Raw genomic sequence first — 17480 nt, 5'->3', positions numbered from 1 at the left:
AACGCGTGCTGAAATAATGTCCTTTCCAGGCTTGGAGATGTGCTGGGTCCGGAATCAGGTAAGGAATCAAATAATGTCTGTGATCTAACCTCTTCTCCTTTCTTTGCCTTTTATCTAGGAGCTCCGGATTCGAGGCGGGCGTGGCAGAAGACTGGACGCTGACTTGCAGACACGGTGAGTGTCACGCTGCTGGATGCAGAATAACGCAAAGCATGGGCTGCTGTTTGTGCGTGGTTTAAATAGCTTGCAAAGTAGTCCCAGGTAAGAAGTTCCCCAGAACCGCACCCGAGTGAAAAATAGTCCCTGTAATAAAATAGTCCCATCCAGGCCTCACGTTGGCTTGGACTCATTTGCAGCATGGTCTGCATAAGGTAAGTAAAGTCTATGAGCCTGGCGCCTATGGCGCCAGGACTGAATTCGATGATGAGCCTGGCGCCTAAGGCACCAGGACTGAATACAAACAGCCCCCAGCCGGGGCTGTTGGGGTTTTAATGAGTATCTGGATGCCTGCTCCCGGGGCTGATGGACTCGATCCGGATGCCCGGCGGTAGGCATCATGACAGCACCCCCCCCCCCCCCAAGGCCCCTCCTAAAGTTGTTCTTCCCCTTGGCCCTGGCTTGTCTGGGAAGTCCCGATGGAATTTCTTCACCAATCGAGGAGCATGAACGTGGTCACTAGGTTCCCATGACCTTTCTTGTGGTCCGTAACCCTTCCAGTCGATTAAATAAAAAAGTCTTGATTTAACCATTTTGGAGTCCAGGATGTTTTTTTACCTCGAATTCAGGTTCTCCATCTATTGGGATGGGGTCAGGTGGTTTGGTTAATCTTGTCCCGGGTTGAACTGGTTTTAGAAGTGAAACATGAAAGACAGGATGAATCCGCATATTAGAGGGTAATTCTAATTTGACGGCCACCGGGTTGATAATGGCCTTAATGGTGTAAGGTCCCAAATATCTAGGATTAAAAGTCCGAGTTCCTTTCAGAGGACTATGTCTTGTAGCCAGCCAAACTTGGTCTCCGATTCGATATGGTGGGGTCTCACGTCTATGTTGATCAGCATTTTTCTTGTATTTCTCTTTTGCTTGTTTCAAATGTTTTCTTGCCTCTTTAAAGGCTTGTGTAATAGTAGAATGCAGATGAGTTACTGCCAGCATTTCTAAATGCTGGTGCGAATCGAGTTCTGAGGTTCGAGGATGATGTCCATATATGGTACAAAAGGGGCTTTGTCCGGTTCCTGAATGTACAGAGTTATTGTATGCGTATTCAGAAATCCATAAAATGTCCTTCCAATTACCTTCGGTTTGGTGGAGCATACAACGTAGGTATTGTTCAAGAGTCTGGTTGGTTCTCTCCGTCTGATAATCGGTTTGGGGATGGTGACTGGTTGATAACCTTACGTCGATTTTTGTGCCAACTGACAACACTTCTGCCAAAATTGTGAAATGAACTGACTACCTCGGTCAGAGATCAATACGGAAGGAAATCCACGTATTCGAACAATATTTTCGAGAAATTCCTTGGCCAAGATTGAAGCAGAAGGTAATCCTTTTAAAGGAATAAAGTGGGCCATCTTGGAAAAAAGATCCACAATAACTAGAATTGTGTTGAATCCATTACATGGCGGTAGATCTGTAATAAAGTCTAAAGACAAAGTGTGCTATGGTGTGGGTGGATTATCTAAAGGTTGTAAAAGACCAGCTGGTTTCTTCTTTTGGCTTTTTTTCTGGGTGCAGATGCCACAAGACAGTACAAATGACTTTATATCTTTTTGCCAGGTGGGCCACCAGAATTGTCTTTTAATTTTAGCTTCAGTGTTTGCAATACCTGGGTGCCCTTCCATCAGAGCTTCATGGTAATTGGAGATGACTTGTTCTTGTAGTTCCTTGTGTGGAAGAAATAGACGCCCTTGATAGTAAGGTAGGTCATTGACAACTGTATAATCTTGGCCCTTTTTAACCCAGTCCTGCAGGGCTGATGAATCGAAAAGTTGTTGGATCTTTAAATGAATATCTTCTAAGGTCTGTAGAGTAGTTATCCCAAGAATTCTTTGTTCAGGAATTATAGGCACCGGTTCCAGGTTCGAATATGCTTCTCCCATCCCGATTCGGGATAAAGCGTCTGCTTTACCATTCTTACAACCTGGTCGGTAAGTGATCATGAAATTGAATTCGTCAAGGAATAAGGCCCATCGAAGTTGGCGCGATGATTGGGCCTTGGCTGTTTTTAAATACTGCAAGTTCCTGTGATCGGTGATTACAGTAATGGTATGCCTGGCACCGAGAAGATAATGCCGTCAAGCCTTGAAGGCGGATTTGATGGCTAATAGCTCTTTATCGGTAACCGCATAGTTTAATTCGGGGGCCGAGAATTTTCTGGACCAAAATGCTACTGGATGAAGTTGACCGGTTTCTGGATCCTTCTGGGACAGGACAGCCCCCATGGCTAAACTGGATGCATCGGTTTCAACTATGTATGGGAGCTAGGGCGTGGATACTTTAAGACAGGTGCCAATGTGAATTTCAATTTCAGTTCTTGGAAGGCTTTTTCAGCCTCTTGGGTCCACAAGAAGCGTTTGTTTTTACACAAAAGTTCTGTGATGGGGTGTACAACATATGAGAAGTCAGGAGTAAATCTGTGGTAGAAATTAGCAAATCCAAGCATGCTTTGCACCCCTTTAACTGAACTGGGTGATGGCCACTTGAGAAGTGCACTTCTGCCCTAAGTTCTCCTAACAATTGGGCTAGTTGGTCGGTTTCTGAGGTCTCCATTATGCCCGGGTGGGGATTTGTAGATATGTTTTGTGTTCTGTTACGCTCACCTGCTTCCCACAGGGGCGCCGATCGGACCCGGACAGCTGCGGTCTCCACCAACGTAATGCGTAGTGAAGAGATGACAGTCTAGACTGGCCCGCCTAATCTTGTCTGCTGGACTCGTAGAAATATTCTCCTGCAAGTGGAGAAAGGGATTTAGCCACCCGTGGACTTTAGTGATGGCCCCCCAACAGTTCTCGTTCTCCCCACTAATCACCTCCGTTATTCCCTTTTGATAACCTCACCTTAAGTTTTTAAATGATGAGCTCTCCATCCTGCATGGTATGCAGGGGAGCGTAGATACCAATTACATCACTGGGTTGAAGGTACTGGAGGAGTTCCGGAGGAATATTGACTCCAGTGTCTATAAAGTTCAAAGAGTTCAATATGTCCGATGTTCACTCTTGTTCCATTGCCTCGTTAGGTTGCAGCTGGGTCCAAAAGAATATTGCCTGGAGGCAGTTGATGGCGTTCAGGTAAGAGTCTGCATTACCAAACACTGTCCAGTAAAAGTTGCATGAGTTTAACTTGCTGTTTTCTCTCCCTTTATAGGTGCGGCATAGGAAGATGCCGCGAATTAAAGAATGATACCTCCGGTGGTAAAGCAGGTAAGCCTATGGTGGCAAAGAGATTGTCCTTATTGGTTTTCTCAGCTCACCTTGTTATTCCTTTTGTTTTCCCCCCAGGTGCTGGGTTTCGACGAAGAAAATGATGACGACAGCGCCGAGTCAAAAGATGCGGTGGACTGGTGAGTTTAACGCGGCGCTGCTGCTGGCGAAGCGACGCATGCTGAAACAATGTCCTTTCCAGGCTCGGAGATGTGCTGGGTCCGGAATCAGGTAAGGAATCAAATAATGTCTGTGATCTAACCTCTTCTCCTTTCTTTGCCTTTTGTCTAGGAGCTCTGGATTCGAGGCAGGCGTGGCAGAAGACTGGATGCTGACATGCAGACACGGTGAGCGTCATGCTGCTGGATGCAGAATAACGCAAAGCATGGGCTGCTGTTCGGGCGTGGTTTAAATAGCCTGCAAAGTAGTCCCAGGTAAGAAGTTCACCAGAACCACACCCGATTGAAAAATACTCCCTGTAATAAAATAGTCCCATCCAGGCCTCACTTTGGCTTGGACTCATTTGCAGCATGGTCTGCATAAGGTAAGTAAAGTCTATGAGCCAGGTGCCTATGGCGCCAGGACTGATTTCGATGATGAGCCGGCACCTAAGGCGCCAAGACTGATTACAAACAGCCCCCAGCCGGGGCTGTTGGGGTTTTAATGAGTATCTGAATGCCTGCTCCCGGGGCTGATGGATTCGATCCGGATGCCAGGGGGTAGGCATCATGACAGTTACCCTGTCGTAGGGACAAAGGTTCGTTATCCAGGGCCTGTCCTTGAGAGTGCCGGGCAAATAGTCTTTCCATGCTCATTTGGAAACCCTGAAAATCCCGAAGAATAGGGTCATCCTGATTGACTAGTGGGATTGACCAATCTGCTGCACTGCCGCTGAGATAGGATAATACGAAAGCTACTTTGGCTTGATCGTTTGGAAAGGCTCCAGGTCTGCATAAAAAGTGCAAACGGCATTGGTTCATGAACACGGCGAATCTTTTCGGGTCCCCCGCAAAGCGTTCTGGCGGGGCTAAAGGGATATTGCCTTGTAAAATCACTTGCACAGGGTTGCTTGGTGAAACAGGGTTTGGAATCCCCCCCGAGTCCCGGTAGGGGTGTTTGCCCCGCTTGGTTTTGCAGTAATTGTCTAGCAAGGTCATCAGTGCGTTCCTTCGAAACAATCAACTCTCTCCTGAGTGTATTAGTTTATTGTCGAGCGGCATGTACTTCAGCCCTAAATTCCCCTAATAATTGGGCCAGTTGGTCAGTTTCTGAGGTCTCCATGACACCCGGGTGAGAATTTGTAGGAAGGCTTTGCGTTCTGTTACGCTCACCTGGCTCCCACAGGGGTGTCGAGCGGAACTGGACAGCCACGGTCTCCACCAACGTGATGCGTAGTGCAGAGATGACTGACTGGACTGGCCCACCTAGCTTCATCTGCTTGACCCGTAGAAGTAGTCTCCTTATAGTTTTTTATGATGAGCTCTCCATCCTGCGAAGAATGCAGGGGCGCGTTGATGGCCAGTTACTTCACTGGCTTGAGGGTATTGGAAGAGTTCTGGACACATCTTGGCTCCAAACCTCCGGGCGAAAGGCCGTAAGTATATAGTTCTAAAGAGTTCAAAATGTCTGAATAATCACTCTTGTCCAATTCCTTGTTTCTTTTGCAGCTTAGACCCAAAAGATGATCGTCTTGTGGCAGCTGAAAGCGTTCAGGTAAGAGTCTGTGTTTTGTAACACTGTCCGGTAAATGATGCCAAGGTTTAACTCGCTACTTTCTCTTTTCTTGCAGGTGCAGCGTAGGAAGATTTGGCGTGCTGGTGGATAATACCTCCTGCGGTAAAATCAGGTAAGCATATGGTGGCAAGAGATTGTCCTTGTTTGTTCCCTTGGCTCACCTTGGTGTTTTCTTGTCCCCCTTAGGTGCTGGAATACGGCAACCTGGTGATGGAGACAGCACCATGATGGTAGAGATGCTGCGAGGAACGGTGAGTATGGCGCGGCGCTGCTGCTGGTGATGCGACGCGTTTAAAATGAAGTCTGTTTCTGGTTCGAAGATGCGCTGAATCCGAAATCAGGTAAGAAATCCAGTCAAGTTCTTGTTCTAACCTTTCTTCTTCTTTCCCTTCTTTCTAGGCGCTCTGGACTTGAGGCGGGCATGGCAGGATGCTGGATGCTGACTGCAGACACGGTGAGCGTTACACTGCTGGATGCAGAATAACGCGAAGCATGTGCTGCTCTTCGGGCGTGGTTTAAATAGCCTTCAAAGTAGTCCCAGTTAATTATTCCTCCACAACCACATCCGAGTAACAAAATAGTTCCTAAGATAAAATAGTCCCTTCAAGCCTCACATGGGCTTGGTTGCTTGGATCCCTTGCAGCATGGTCTGCATCAGGTAAGTTTTAACATATGAGCCTGGCGCCAATGGCGCCAGGACTGATGTCTCATATGAGCCTGGCGCCATAGGCACCAGGACTGTACCCAGATAGCCCCTAACAGGGGTTGCTGGGTTTGCTCCAGGTAACATGATGCCTGCTTCCGGGCTTGATGGACTTGGTCTGGATGCCCGGGGGTAGGCATCATGACAGCGACACAGGGTTGTCTTTTTGAGACTTCCCCCTGACTGCATTTTCTGGGGCTGACTACTGTCCCCCAGAAACCGGTAAAGTTTCCATTAACTTTATATAGTCACTTTAAACCACAGACCCAGTACACCCCATCTTACATGGAGTATTGGAAAGGGTTAACTCTTTTCCCTTTTGACTGTGCCTCTTGGAGCCTTGTTTTGCTCCCTTAACATTAAGACTTGGCTGGTGGCAGTGGTATCTACCCTAACTTTTCTACCGCGGTTATCTTACATAACGTGGTAATGTTTTAGGCTATTATATTAGCCTCAAACATAAAACCTGCTTGACCATATATGTTTTATTTTGGCTCTGGCTGGGTTTTGTCGCCATTTCTTTTTGTTAGTCTTTCTCGTGTTTTTCTCTGCGCGCCAAACTGGGGATGACTCCTTTGTTCGCGGGCTTCTGCACAGAAGCCCTCCTTAAGGCGCCTGATAATCGCGGTAGGCAGGATGTGAGGGAGGGATCTTCAGACCCCTGCCATGGGTTCCCTTGGAAACCCAAGTCGCACTCTTGTTTGATTGGCTAAGGGGACTGGCCTTGCCAGGCCAGCCACTTTGCTGTGTGACAGCCAGGCTGTATCAATGGGGGAAAACTGCATAAAAAGCAGGTCTCTGGGACTGGAAGAGCAGAGTCACCACTGGAACGAAAGAACCAACGAGGAACTGGAAGAAGAGGCCCCCTACCACGACTGAACCGCCCGGTGAAGCCCTGCTGCAGGTCTGAATATCCGAATCCGACGACAGAGAAGATCCTCCAGGAAACTTCTTCCCTTGAGCTGGTGGGACCAACCTGTTCACCCAAACTACAAGCCAGGACCCCTCCTCTGGTCGAATTCGCTGTACAGAGCTACAGTGGGCCGTATAGCCAGGAAGGTCAGACTCTGCTTGGGTTTTAAGGAGCGCACCTTTTATTTGTTGTTTGGCGCTGCTGCTGGTTTCTTCCCTGGATAGTGCAGGACCCTCCAGTCTCCTACTTCTGATCAGTCCGACAGTCGCTTCAGGAACCGTGAGCCTGCAGGAACTACCAGGAACGTCTGCCTCAGCTACAGCCCCCACTCCGTTTTAAGGTACTGTGCAAATCCGGTTGTGTGTTTCGCTCAGCCGCGGTGAAAGTGTTTGAAATCTTTCTCCAATCCGAGGGCTTGTTCTTCTCTTCTCTTTGAACTAACTTTTCTACCAATCCAACCTCGTCCGGAATCTGTGCCACAAACTTTACCGCAAACTACCCTGAACTGTGTGATCTTGAGCAAAAGACTTTTGACCTATTGACTTTGGCCCTAAGCCTCACTGTAGTCTCTCTTGTTCAACTGCTCAGAATACTTACTTGTTGGTTTTGACTAATTTCTGATAACTTTGTCTTTCCCTCCCTTTTAAATTGCTGGAGTGCCATTTTGCTCCCACTTCATTTTGTGAGCTTAACTTGCCTGGAATTTAAGGGAGGTGGTGTGGTGTATTTATGATTGTGATTTTGACCTTGCTTAAAATAGTGAAATGTTATACAACTGTTGAGTAAATAAATATATATTATTTTACTTAGAAACCTTGAGTCAGTGTTTGCCTGAATCATAGTAATTGCTGTCCTTTGTGTAACTATTTGTACTGCTCACTTACTCTTGAGATAAGTCTGGCTGCTCCGCTACTGCTACCACTACCACTATAACTGTGTAGTACAGGCTTGTACCAAAGGTGAAATTGTACCATCACTTGTAGTCTTAATTGTTTGTAGTGTTCCCAAAGGGTACTGCATATAATTCTGCCTAACAGTAATGACTCCCCTCATCTACCTTTCAAGGCTACTGAGAAAACTTCTCCATACTCTATATGCAAGTCATCAAGAACTATCTTTCCTTTTCCTGAATGCAAAAGTACAATTACCACACCGCAACATGCCTGCTGACTAGGATGCCAAACAATATCAAAGCACACAGGATGGTCATAGATGTCGACCACAGAAACCAAAGCAAAGAGGTAAGAAAAAAAAAACCCTGCTAACCCAATACTAAAACCTCAATTTTCCACAACCACTTCTCCTACAGAAACTCAGACACCTCTGCACGGCAATCCTCACATACTTCACCACACTGCAACAGCATACAAACAACCCATAACCCTGCACAACAGCACCTGCAAATCACTCAGACACGAAAAACGCACCCAAGCTCAGTGAACGGTGGAGCCCGAACTGAAGCTGCCAACAGAACATCATATCTCCCTTTCCTATTCCCACTGCACCCTACTTACCGCTCCCACACCCTCGTTGTTTCACGCCATCGTTTTCAGATCCACCAGAGCGCCAGGGGACCACTCCGGTGTTGAGAGTGCGCAGTACAAATAACCTTTAACATTAACATCTATGTATCCCTGCCTTTAAAGAAAGGAGACTCTGGTTACGTGAGTCATGAAATGCCAGCAACGGAATGATGCCACTCTGTTGTGGTGAATAAAAGGGGATTTCCCGCGCACACACGATAGTGTGCAGGCGGAGCCCGGACGGAACGCACGCGTGATTGTGTCTCTGTGGGGGCTGGAGGCTACCATCCTAGAAGGCTGTTGGGCCTCACAACAATGGCGTCGAGGAGGTTGCTCTCCTGAATCCACGTGTGCTACGAGATCAGCTGTGCTGTTGGAGCGGTTTGGAATGCTCGCTTTATTCGCAGATGTGAAGGCACGTGGAGGGAAGGTGAAAAAGGCCCTGTGATGCCATGTGAAAGGAGGATGCGGCTTCCCAGTTAAGGAAGTGGCATGTGCTCCTCCAGCACAATTTTTGGAGCACCTCAGGGTGCATTTTGAGAAGAAAAAAAAGTAAAAAGAAAGGAAATTGTGTTTTCTTTCCTCTTTTCTTCCAATGGAAGACAAGTTTTAAGAGTCTTTCTTTACACCCTCATCCTTAATTTGTTTGACTCTGTTGCTGGGCAAGTCCTGCCTCACGGTCACGCTGTGTTGCGGCCGTTGCTTGGAGCAGGGCGCAGTTTTACGCCAGCATGGGGGATGAACCCGTAGCAGCCACGGTTGCCCCTGCGGTGGCAGTGGTACATTGCCAATAAGGGGCACTGGCTCCAATGACGGAATTCGATTTTTCAGGAGCGCCAGCGGACCTGGGCACCAGATGGAACCTGTGGCTGAAATCCCTGTAGATGCACTTCTCAGCGGTTGGGGAGGTAGATAACCAGGCGAAGAAGTCAACACTACTGTATGCGGCTGGGCCAGCGGTGCTGAAGTTATTTGAGACCTTGAGGCCGGCAGATGGATCATACAATGCTGCGAAGAACTCTCTGAGGGACCTTTGCATCACATTAGTAAATTTGGACTACGAGAGGTGTGTGATGAGTGTGGCCAAGCAATGGGACGATGAGTCACTGGACTCATTCCAAGACAGGTTAAGACACCTAGCAACCACAAGTGCATGGACTAGTGAGGAAGAGATAGTGTGCAACCAACTGATTCAGGGATGTGCCTCAGGGAAACTAAGGAGACAGATCCTGGGGGAGCCGGGACTCACCCTGGTGAGGATCCTTGAAATGGGACGATCCTATGAGTTGGCGTTCACAAGAGCATCCAAAATGGGTGAAGCCATGAAGATGGTGAAGTTGGAGGATGTGTGCGCCAACATAAGCCAGCAAGGCACCAGAGGGGGTCAGCGGGGAATGGGCCCCAGGAGAGACAGGGTAATGGAAACAACAGCTCAGTGCACATTGTGCGGGTATGACCTGCCGCATACAAATGAATGCCCCGCAAAAGGGTGCATGTGTGGGAGATGTGGGTCAGTGGACCGCTTTGTGCATCTGTGCAAAGCCCCGGGCTGGTTGCCACACCATGGGGTCCCGCCAAAATTACCACCTTTGCTTAGAGACGCTTCCCAAGACTTGCACAGGTGGACCAGGATGAGGATCAGCAAGCGAATGACCCAGACCCCGAGGATGAGGAGGAAGATGTTTTCTTCATTTCCAGACTCAGTGGCTGGAGGAATAAGAAAAAGAGACAGCCGAGATGTGCAGTTTCAGTGGATGCCTGCAAAATCCCTGTGTTGATAGACAATGGTGCATCAGTGAGGGTAATAGCAGTGGAACATTACAAGGGACTACCAGGTCAACCGCCCCTAGCACAGGCGAAAGTAAGGATTGGTACTATTGGCGGAAAACAACCACTTCCCCTAAAAAAGGCATGGGCCAAACACCATCAAGGTGAGGTTCTTTGTAAAGGACGTCAGCAAAGTCACTGGGCCTCATTACCAGCCAGGCGGAATGGGTTAACGGGGTCCGCTAATGAGTGCGGACCCGTTATTCCCATTCCGCCTGATTATGAGGTCTCCTCGCGGGACCTGGCAAAACCAGGCGTCATTACCGGGTCCCGCGAGTCATAACGGCCCGTTGTTAGCTCCCTCTCCCATTCCCATTGAGCCGTATGGCGGCTCAAATGGGAATGGGGAAGGTCCGGGCCCAGGTTCCCTGAGGGAGGAATTACCGGGCCCTCCAAACTCGGAATGGCCCGATAATTCCCCATTCAGGGAACCCGGACCCGGTTTTGGAGGCAGCCATGCCGCCAATAGTGGCATGGCTACCACCAAACCCGTAATGAGGCCCACTCTGTTAAAGCTGTGCCGCAGCTGAGGCCCTGAAGATTGTCAGCTTTGTGTATGGGGTGTACGTATAAGACATCCACAAGCTGCTGCAGAGATTTGAGGAAGTATTTGTTGATGTGGGTAAGTTAAAAGGAGACTCCGTCAAGCTACATATAGATTAATCCATCCGCCCGTGGCTCTCAAACATAGGTGGGTCCCATTCAATCTCAGGGACCACGTGGACAAAGAAATTGAACGGCTAGTCGACATGGACATCATTGAGACAGTGGAAGGGCCAACCCCATGGGTGTCACCAATCGTGGTGGCCTGCAAGCCAAAACAACCGGATTCAGTCCGGATTTGTGTGGACATGCTCCTTGCCAACAAGGCCATCAAGCGAGAACGTCATATCACGCCCACCCTGGATGACATCATTGCGGAACATCAAGGGGCAAAGTTATTCTCCAAGTTGGACTTCGTCCCATAGAGGCCTGTATAGATACAAGAGGCTGAGTTTTGGTGTATCGTCGGCTGTGGAAGTGTTCCAAAACATCGTGAGGAGAGTATTGGCGGCCTACCCAGAGTGATTAACATTAGTGACCACATCTTGGTGTTCACCGTGTTCGAAACAGAGCACATGGAGAGACTGGAGAAGACCCTGGAAAGGATACGGTCACTGGAACTGACTCTTCACAAGGAGAAGTGTGAGTTCTTCAAAGAAAAAATAGAACTCTTTGGCTTTGTATTCCAGCAAGGGGGAGTGTCACCGGACCCCAAGAAGGTCAAGGACATCAAGGAAGCAATACCTCCAGAGTCAGTCACCAAAGTTAGACGCTTCCTCGGTATGGTAACGTACTGCGGATGTTTCATCCGGAACCTCGCAACACTGTCAGAACTACTGTGCAATCGGACTAAGAAAGAATACTCATGGCAGTGGGGCCCGCTCGAACCGAATGTGTTCAAAGAGATCATGGCGGCCCTGACGGCTGAAAGCACCATGGCCTTCTTCAATCCAGCCATGGAATCAGAGATCGTAGTGGATGCAAGCCCCTTTGGACTGGGAGCAGTACTGACCCAGCAGAACTCAAGAGGAGATGTCCTGCCAGTAGCGTTCGAAAGCAGGGCACTGACAGTCACTGAGCAACGATACTCCCAAATAGAGCGGGAGGCCCTGGCAGTGCTCTGGGGGTGCATGCACTTCCGGCTCTCTATACTGGGAAGGCCAGTGAAGGTGGTGACTGATCACAAACCGCTGCTGCTCATTCTAGCAGGATCGTCATAGAATACCCCCGCATGCATCGAATGATGTATGATGTCTCTCTGATATATCGGCCAAGGGCAAACAATGCCGCAGATTATCTGTCGAGGCACCCTGGGAAGTCCAACGCGGAGGATGCAAACATGAATGTCGAGGAGCATGTGAAGATGGTGGTGGAGTCCAATGTATCAAACTCCATGTAAGTGCAGGAGATGGCAGAATACTCTGCTGGCGACGAATGCTTCTATTTACTACGGGAACCTCTTGGCAAAGAAAACTGGAAATGGGCCCTCATGGGTTTGGACAGGCGCACGCAAGAGGCGAAGGTCGTGCTAGAACAGCTCTGGAAGTGTCACACTCACCTGGGTCTCTGCGGGAGCAATGAAGTCCTCCGGATCCTTCCTCGCGTAACCCCAGGACTGGGAAGCAGACCTGCCAAGAGAATAGATGTTTAGAGAGGGGATGGCGAATAGACTTCTAAACCTCCCTCCGCCCTCCCTGCATCCCTGTGGAGTGTCTACCCTTATTGGGGTGTGGCTCACCTTTTGTATTAGAGTGGTGCGCTCTCCATCCTGCATCTGCAGGGGCGCTGAAGTCTGGGATTTAGAGCCAATTGCAGGCAGTTGAGTGTGCAAGGTGCACTTTCCGGAGTTCGCCCAGTTACAGCACTGGGTATGTCTGTAAATTCAATGAAAGACGAGCACACAGGTAAGTCCAACAATGCGTGGCAAGTTCAACCAGTTGCTTCACTGGATTGCGCGTTGTCTTTGTAAGGTGGGCGGTTGCGTGAGAAAAGCTGAGCGTAGTAACGCTGTTTATTGTCTTTCACAGGTTTCAAAATGGTCTGCTAGCTGGTGGTAAGTTCTGTGATTGCGCGGGAGACTGATGTTTTATTTTGCATGCATGCGCTTACTTGTACTGACTTTTGTTCTCTTCTTTCTTCCGTAGGGTTTATCCGACGCTCGGAAGAACTGCTGAGTGGGTCCGGAGCACGGAAGAACTGCAGAGCGGGTCCGGAGCACTGGATGACTGAAGATCGGGTCCGGATACGCGGAAGCCGGAGATCCACCTGATCGCGAAGAAAAAACAGCTGACGGTGATCCCAGGATATCCGAGCGATGAGCGAAGAAACTGGTAGGTTCGCTCCAAGCTGCAGGGCGGCTGAAAACAGGTAGGTATCCAGGCGGCGGTGAACGTGTGCATGAGGCAACAGAAGGCACATGAAGAGCATGGACCAAATCTTGGGTGTGGCTTATATGGGCAGCCACACCCAAATACTAGAGCGTGCCTTACAGTTCTCACATTTCCTGGATGTCCCTAAGCAGCCATGTTGAGGGAACAAGCCCCTAAGAGTGTGTTCCTACTAACAGTTTCTCAGTGCATGTTTTGCTTGCCAGGCCCTCACCCATCTAGCCCCAGCTTGTGTTACAGGCCTTATCCCACGTGTTTGTGTTCCCATGCTGGTACCCATGACTGGAAGGTGAGAAATTAGTTGTCCTTCTTTGAGTCAGGACTTCTCTTGAGGGGCCAGAAGATAGTGGGACCGTCAGCGCTGGTGGACAAGGTCATAGTTCTGGCACATCACGGTCCGCTAAAACTAAGTCACGACTCAAACTGAAAGTGTGGTTCCCCAATCTGGAATTGCTGGTTGACGACTTTGTGAGGAACTGCGTATGGTGCCAGGCCGCAGCCCCTCTACAAAAGGAACCCCAGATTGAGTCGATGCCAAGAGGGACCAAGCCATAGGAGGTGGTGCATATAGACTTTGGCTCGATAGGGAGAGAGACACACTTTCTCGTGACCATTGATGAATGGAGCCGATACCCGGAAGTGGAATTCATTGAGTCAACATCATTCTAAAACATCGTACCAGCGGTGGAAAAGATGTTTGCGTCCCATTGGGATCCCGGAGGAGGTGTGCACCGACAACGGCCTGCCCTTCCAAGGGGGGAGTTTAGCAACCTTCCTGAGCGAGTGTGGAGTCAAACACCGGAGGATCTATCTTCTATGGCCCAGAGATAATGGGGAAGTGGAACGCTTCATGCAAACACTGAACAAAGTGTTCAGGATAGCTCACGGACAGGGGCAGTCATTGCATCAAGCCCTCTACCAGTTTCTGAGGGTGTACCAGACAACTCCACACCGGTCAATGGGAGTGGCCCTCGCAAAAGTCATGTTCCAGAGATGCCTGCGCGGCCTCCTACATGATGGCATAGAGAACCAGGAGTGATTGATGAGGAGCAGGTGGCAGACGACCGCCGGAGTCGGAATGAGAGTGTTGAACATACGCAGGAAGCTGCAGCCACCCGACATCGCTGGGGACGAGGTGCTCGTCAGGAACTTGCCCCTTGAGCCCCGAAGGGGTGTCTGATCCGAGCCCAGGTGGGGAAGATGAGTTCCAAGGATGTGCCGGTAGGAGATATCCACAGAGGGAGTCCCGATTGCCGGCCGTCACGCTTGGAGGACTATGTGCTTGATGATTCATATTTAGTTAACATTGAACTTAAGTACGGTACGAATTGTTAGATGTATAACGTTTTCAAGTTTAACTGCAATTCTGTTAAGTTTTGATGTGTTCCTGCACTATCCTGTTTGTTTATGTGATAATGTTTTCATTGTTATGAAAAAGGAGGGATGTGGTGATGTGAGTCACTTGATGCCCGCGACAAAGTGTTGCAACTCTGTTGCAGTGAAAGAAAGGGGATTTCCTGTGCATGCGCGATAGTGCGTAGGCAGAGCCTGGACGGAACGCACATGTAATTATGTCTCTTCGGGGGCCAGGAGCTACCATCCTGCAAGGCCGCTGGGCCTCATAATCAGTGGAGCCAAGAGGCAGTGACCGTTCTCCAATTATATGATTACCCAAATGATGACTGAAACATAGTGCAAGTGTTGGCAATAAAAGGCTGTGGTTTTTATTGTACAGAACATCATTGTAGAAAACATTTAGTACAGTATCACAAGATCCACAATAATAAACAACTGTACACATTTGGCCACGAGGTCCAGAGTTGTGCCCCTGGCCCGTGCCGCCAACTGATCCCTGCGACGTCGTGGGCCACGTTCGCTGCCCTCTTTTTCCTTTCTTCTCCCTTTTGTTTTGCGGGTGGGTGGGATCTGGGAAAAGAAAATCCTTCTGCGTGCGCAGAATAACTCTGGTGCTCCGTCTGGAGTACCAATTGACACTGAATTCTCCCTCTCTGGTGCCTGCTTTTATTCCCCTAGTTTCGCCTGAGGCCCTAACAAGTGGGGTCTTTGTTACTTCCCTGGCCGGCTGGCGCGGACGGTCGTTGGCGCCTTGGTGTCCCCCTTTGTTGTCCCGCTTGCCTTCCTCCTGCCCGTGTTGCCATATGAAAAACTGTAAGTGGCAGGGGGAAGCTGTTTGCTTTATTACCTCCTGTTGCACATGCTGTGTGTGACAGCATGTGTTCTGTCCCACTGTAACCTTGCCCCCCAGATTACCTTCCTGTGCTTTCAAGCTGCAGGGGTTCCGCACTCCATAGCACTGGCCATAATCGGTGAAGCCAAGAGGCAGTGACTGTTCTCCAATTATATGATTACCTAAATGTTGACTGAAAAATAGTGTAAGTGTTGTCAATAAAAGGCTGTGGTTTTTATTGCACAGAACATCATTGTAGAAACGATATTTTGTACAGTATCACAAAATCTGTACACTTTTGGGCAGGGTTGTGTCCCTGGCCCGTGCCGCCACACCTGGATGGGTTATCGGCCATCCAGGTTACCCCCAAAAGTTACTTATCTACCTCTTCTTGCGGCCAGACTGTTTACCATTTCTGAATGGAAATTGTACATTCCTTTGTCTGGCAAATGTGTCCCATTGCTAAGGTTTTGTCGTGACATGGCATTGTGCATGATGGAGTGAATTCCTCCACTGGTGCTGCCATTTTCCACCCCCCTATTGAACTTGTTCCTTGCTATGTCTCTAGCTTTGTATGACGTTAAGCAATATATCTTGAAATCTCTTTTGCAACCTATCTTGGATGTTTGCCCTTCTATTGACATACTGTCTGTTTTTACCTAAATAACCCATGGGCCCAACTATGCAATGTTAAATGCTTCTCAAACCGGTTGTCTTATATGGGTGGGAGCACCCTCTATTTTAGCAATCTTATTAGAATTCCACTTTTCTCAAAATTCAACCGGAGCCTTTTGTCTTTCCGCAGGCCCACCAAATTTCCTTTATCCTTTCAGTGCGTACGTTATTAATGTGCTGCGGGTTGGGTCTGACCCATGTCTGACCCAACTTGCATTTTTACTGCTTATACTTGTGATAGCCCTGTGACCTATAATTGCTTTAATAGTACCGTTTTCAGCCACTTACTATATTGCTCGCCACTGCATTCTTAGCGACCCCATCATAATAACCATCTTTTCTGCAGTACTGTTTCCAGCCACTTACTATATCGCGCTGGGTGCTGTTTGCCAATGAATTCTTAGTGAGACACACTCATGCTAACCCGTTTTCAGGATCTGTGCTGCTGCAGCATCTTGGCCCCGGCCGTCCGCCATTGATGCTGCCATAATTATTTTGCCAGTACCTCCCCGCATTCTCTTGGAACTTCCGTTGTGTATTTGTCAGCGGTTGGGGACATTTGACGAACCGTAATCGCCCGAATCGAGATAATGTATCTGACATGTTATAGTCTGTGCCGGGTTTCTTACTAACTTTTCTCCTTGCATAATCGTTAACCATAACTTTTAATTCTTATAGTTTATTTATAACGCGCTTACTACCTGGGGTTGGTTTCTGAGCACAGACTCGGGATTCGCACCTATGTTGTGCCGTATCATTTTGTATTCCGGACAAATGTGTTCCTCTGAGCTAATCCCCCCATCCCCCTCATCGCAATGCAGTCGTTCTGGGGTTGCCCCAACCTTTCCTACCCTGCCGCGCTCCTTTGTGCCAATTTAGGCATCAGCTTCATGCGTGCCACTTTTCCCATGTGCTTCTATGCGAGGTTGCTGCCCTCTCCGCCACACTCGTTGCCCTCTGTACTAATCTTGACACTGCCATGGTTGTCCGGCTTTGTCCGGACAGAAACTGTATGCGTGTAAATTCCCCCTGCCTGCCATAACTGGATTCTACTTGCAGAGGGCATGGTTGTTTGGCAGAACCATTCTCGTCTTTCTTGGAAGTTACTTTAGGAAAAGAAACAACTGCACTCAAGGGTTGTGCATTATGGAAAGTTCCGGGTGTGGATTCATTGTAATCACTATCCGTTTGTGATTTCCTACCCCTATATCATTGTCTGCATGGCCCTTTCAATTTGTAATGAGTCCCTGTCCTGTGCGCCCTATCTTACAGGAAATATTTAAAGCCTTTCTTATCGAAAACCCCAAATATTTTCAGCTATCCCGATGTTTCCCTGCGTTTTCCACACTAGTTAGATTGTAAGGTTAACAGTAATAACGTCTATCGTGTTTAAACCTCCCTCCGACGATACCTGGCACGGCTGTCTGGTGGTACACGACGCCCTTGTTTGTAAGAAAAACTCCTCTGAGCAAACCTTGTTGTGGACCCCTGAATGCATCTGGCAGTTCGAGCCATACTCATAACCCACTTCTTTTTCCTTTAGTTGGATTGGGCCCCTGCGTAACAAC

This window comes from Ambystoma mexicanum, chromosome 6p (genome assembly GCF_040938575.1).
Source record: "Ambystoma mexicanum isolate Mex_15411 chromosome 6p, UKY_AmexF1_1, whole genome shotgun sequence".
Classification (NCBI taxonomy): domain Eukaryota; kingdom Metazoa; phylum Chordata; class Amphibia; order Caudata; family Ambystomatidae; genus Ambystoma; species Ambystoma mexicanum.
Note: the sequence above shows the minus strand (reverse complement) of the source record.